The sequence below is a fragment of the Bombina bombina genome, chromosome 2 (genome assembly GCF_027579735.1).
Source record: "Bombina bombina isolate aBomBom1 chromosome 2, aBomBom1.pri, whole genome shotgun sequence".
In the NCBI taxonomy this organism is placed as follows: domain Eukaryota; kingdom Metazoa; phylum Chordata; class Amphibia; order Anura; family Bombinatoridae; genus Bombina; species Bombina bombina.
In genome coordinates, this window is record NC_069500.1 from 4168852 (window position 1) to 4173492 (window position 4641).

Here is a 4641-nt window from a genome sequence, read left to right on the forward strand (position 1 = left end):
TGTGCGCAGACCCCTCATCTGTATGTGTCATATCTGTGCACAGACCCCCTCACCTGTATGTGTCATACCTGTGCGCAGACCCCCTCATCTGTATGTGTCATATCTGTGCGCAGACCCCCTCATCTGTATGTGTCTGTACCTGTCATATCTGTGCGCAGACCCCTCATCTGTATGTGTCATATCTGTGCGCAGATCCCCTCATCTGTATGTGTCATATCTGTGCGCAGACCCCTGATCTGTATGTGTCATATCTGTGCGCAGACCCCCTCATCTGTATGTGACATATCTGTGAGCAGACCCCTCATCTGTATGTGTCATATCTGTGCACAGACCCCCTCACCTGTATGTGTCATACCTGTGCGCAGACCCCCTCATCTGTATGTGTCATATCTGTGCGCAGACCCCCTCATCTGTATGTGTCTGTACCTGTCATATCTGTGCGCAGACCCCCTCATCTGTATGTGTCATATCTGTGCGCAGACCCCTCATCTGTATGTGTCATATCTGTGCGCAGACCCCCTCATCTGTATGTGACATATCTGTGCGCAGACCCCTCATCTGTATGTGTCATATCTGTGCACAGACCCCCTCACCTGTATGTGTCATACCTGTGCGCAGACCCCCTCATCTGTATGTGTCATATCTGTGCGCAGACCCCCTCATCTGTATGTGTCTGTACCTGTCATATCTGTGCGCAGACCCCTCATCTGTATGTGTCATATCTGTGCGCAGACCCCCTCATCTATATGTGTCTGTACCTGTCATATCTGTGCGCAGACCCCCTCATCTGTATGTGTCTGTACCTGTCATATCTGTGCGCAGACCCCCTCATCTGTATGTGTCTGTACCTGTCATAAATGTGTGCAGACCCCCTCATCTGTATGTGTCTGTACCTGTCATATCTGTGCGCAGACCCCCTCATCTGTATGTGTCTGTACCTGTCATATCTGTGCACAGACCCCTCATCTATATGTGTCTGTACCTGTCATATCTGTGCGCAGACCCCCTCATCTGTATGTGTCATATCTGTGCGCAGACCCCCTCATCTGTATGTGTCTGTACCTGTCATATCTGTGCACAGACCCCCTCATCTATATGTGTCTGTACCTGTCATATCTGTGCGCAGACCCCCTCATCTGTATGTGTCTGTACCTGTCATATCTGTGCGCAGACCCCCTCATCTATATGTGTCTGTACCTGTCATATCTGTGCGCAGACCCCCTCGTCTGTATGTGTCTGTACCTGTCATATCTGTGCACAGATCCCCTCATCTATATATGTCTGTACCTGTCATATCTGTGCGCAGACCCCCTCGTCTGTATGTGTCTGTACCTGTCATATCTGTGCACAGACCCCTCATCTGTATGTCTGTACCTGTCATATCTGTGCACAGACCCCCTCGTCTGTACCTGTCATATCTGTGCGCAGACCCCCTCATCTATATGTGTCTGTACCTGTCATATCTGTGCACAGACCCCTCATCTATATGTGTCTGTACCTGTCATATCTGTGCGCAGACCCCCTCATCTATATGTGTCTGTACCTGTCATATCTGTGCAGAGACACCCTCATCTGTATGTGTCTGTACCTGTCATATCTGTGCGCAGAATCCTCATCTATATGTGTCTGTACCTGTCATATCTGTGCGCAGATCCCCTCGTCTGTATGTGTCTGTACCTGTCATATCTGTGCGCAGACCCCCTCATCTATATGTGTCTGTACCTGTCATATCTGTGCACATACCCCTCATCTATATGTGTCTGTACCTGTCATATCTGTGCGCAGACCCCCTCATCTATATGTGTCTGTACCTGTCATATCTGTGCAGAGACACCCTCATCTGTATGTGTCTGTACCTGTCATATCTGTGCGCAGAATCCTCATCTGTATGTGTCTGTACCTGTCATATCTGTGCGCAGATCCCCTCGTCTGTATGTGTCTGTACCTGTCATAACTGTGCACAGACCCCTCATCTATATGTGTCATATCTGTGCGCAGATCCCCTCATCTGTATGTGTCTGTACCTGTCATATCGGTGCGCAGACCCCCTTGTCTGTATGTGTCTGTATCTGTCATATCTGTGCGCAGACCCCCTCGTCTGTATGTGTCTGTACCTGTTATATCTGTGCGCAGACCCCCTCATCTGTATGTGTCTGTGTTACGGTACCAACAGGATACCAAGGGTTAATACCAGATGGAAGATTCCCTGAATGTGAGATCAGCAACTCACAACCCAGCTAATTCCCCCCTCAAACATGAGACCAGGCTCCACATTGAAGGTTAAAACAGAATGCACTTTATTGAAGGCTATATGCCCAGTATTTATGCAGGTCTGACCCTAGATGGGGGGTTGAAAGAATATTGTACATTAGATAGAGGGAAAACACCCTTTGACATGATACAATAGAATTACATTACTTAAGCAGATAAACAATTTAGTCCTTCTTATCACTTGGGCGTCTGCTCTGGATGTGATTAAACAATGTGAATGTTTATCAATGAAGCTTAATTACAGTACACAATAGCTGATGCTAGCAAACCTGTCTTTAGAAAATAGCTTCTCAAAGCTGAACAAAGTTAACTCTTTCAGTACTGACAGAAGGGTCTGTCACATAGCTCCCTCCTAGTGGAACACTCCGGCAGACCCGGCTTGACCCTTTGGCGGGTCAACCTGGGGATGACCGGACTAGGGTGGTAGGCATGTCAGTTTGCCGGGACAATCCATCTGCATTCCCGTTATGAGAGGGAATCCCTGTCCGTATAAATAAGGGTTCAACTTCTTCAGTGCCCAGACTAGGGCTAAACAGTCCTTCAAAATATCATCAGCTTCTTTACGTGGTTTTTGTACCTGCTCTTTATAGGTATCCACAATCCCTTCATACTGACATAGGGTGCCCTTGAGTTGCTGCACCTCACTATGAGCCAGCGTCAGCTTCTCCTCCAGTGTTGCTAAGTTTGTCTTTAATGGTTCATGTTCCACTCTCAAGCTGGTGTTTTCTGCAGTCTGTCGGTGCAGTTTGTCTAGCAGAGATTCCCGTTCTAAACGTACTTTTTCCTCTGCGCTCCTCTTCTCTTTCATCAGCGCATTGTAACGGGACTTCCACGTATCAATAGCGGATAGAGATTTACTGAGCTCAGCGTCCTGGGGCTTAGCAGCAGGTGGGTCAGTCTCTGCGGCATGGATCTGGGCACGGGTAGTCACAGGGTTAACATCGGTGGGACCCATGGGAGCATAGGCAGAAACAAGGGGGGCCAAGTTATTTCCAAGGAGAACATCAGCAGGTAAGTCCTTCTTGACCCCCACATTCACAGGTCTAGCGCCCCCTCCCCAATCCAAATGTACCTGGGCAACAGGTAGGCGGAACACAGTGCCCCCTGCTACCCTCACAGCCACAGTGTCTCCAGTGTGCTGTTTCTCAGACACCAAGTTCTTTTGAAGCAAGGTCATGGTAGCACCAGTATCCCGTAGGCCACTGACCTCCTTCCCATTCACTTTAACCAGTTGCCGGTTATTCTGGTGGGCAGCTTGCACGGGGTCTGCTTCATGTAGGATGCCCCAGCATTCTTGCTCCTCTACGTAGAGGGCCGCAGGCTGAGGGTTACGTGGGATTCCGCCGGCGGGTCTCCTCCAGGACTGTGCTTGGTTCGCTGCGTTTAGGGGACACTCTGTTCTTTTGTGCCCTAGTTGCTTACATCCAAAGCACCGAATAGGTTGTGAGTAGCCCCGTGAATTGAACCGGGCTCTCTGAGGATAGTTCGTGGCTGGAGGCCGTGTGGTAGAGCGGTGCGCCGGGGGTTGGTAACTGGTAGCTGCTGGGGTGACTGTGGGTCTGTACTCCACTCTGGCAGGGGGCTTAGTGGTAGCAGTGTCCAGTTTGCGGGCATCTGTATACTCATCTGCCAGGTGAGCAGCTTCATGCAGGGTGGAGGGTTTACGGTCCCGAACCCACTCTCTAACTCCTGCTGATAACTTGTCAAAGCAATGTTCCAACAGGAATAGCTGCAGCACCCTTTTCCCCGGATACGGCTTGGCACCCCGCCATCCAGTGAGCTGCTGTGCGGTGCACCTTACATGCCCACTCAACGTAGGAATCACCAGCCAATTTAACAGTGTCTCTGAACCGCCTCCGGTATGCCTCCGGTGTAACCGCATACCTGGAGAGCAGAGCCTCTTTTACAGTATTATAATCCCCGACTTCCCCATCTGGAATGGCCCGAAAAGCCTCACTGGCCCGGCCGGATAATTTTTTCGGATAATATCGTGACCCGGTCCTCTGCGGGTACCTTGTGTAGTGCACATTGCCTCTCAAAATCCGCAAGGTACCCATCAATCTCTCCTTCTGTTTCCAGGAAGTTTTTAAAAGCTGCAAATTTTACTTTTCCCTTTTCCACTGGGGTTGCTGTGACTTGGGCTGCTGCAGCGCCGCTTTGGCGAAGTAGGTTGGTCTCCACAGCTGCTATGACCCGGTCGATAATTTCCGCAGATGGGTTGGGGCCATAATGTGCCAGTCTTATTTTAACCACCCGATCAAAACATGCTTCTTCGGGGGTTCTGTCTGATATGCTGGACCCATTGGTTCCTTTGGTCCCTAGTACTCCTTCCATCTTAGTCAGTATTGTAATAATCCCCCTCTTCCTGAG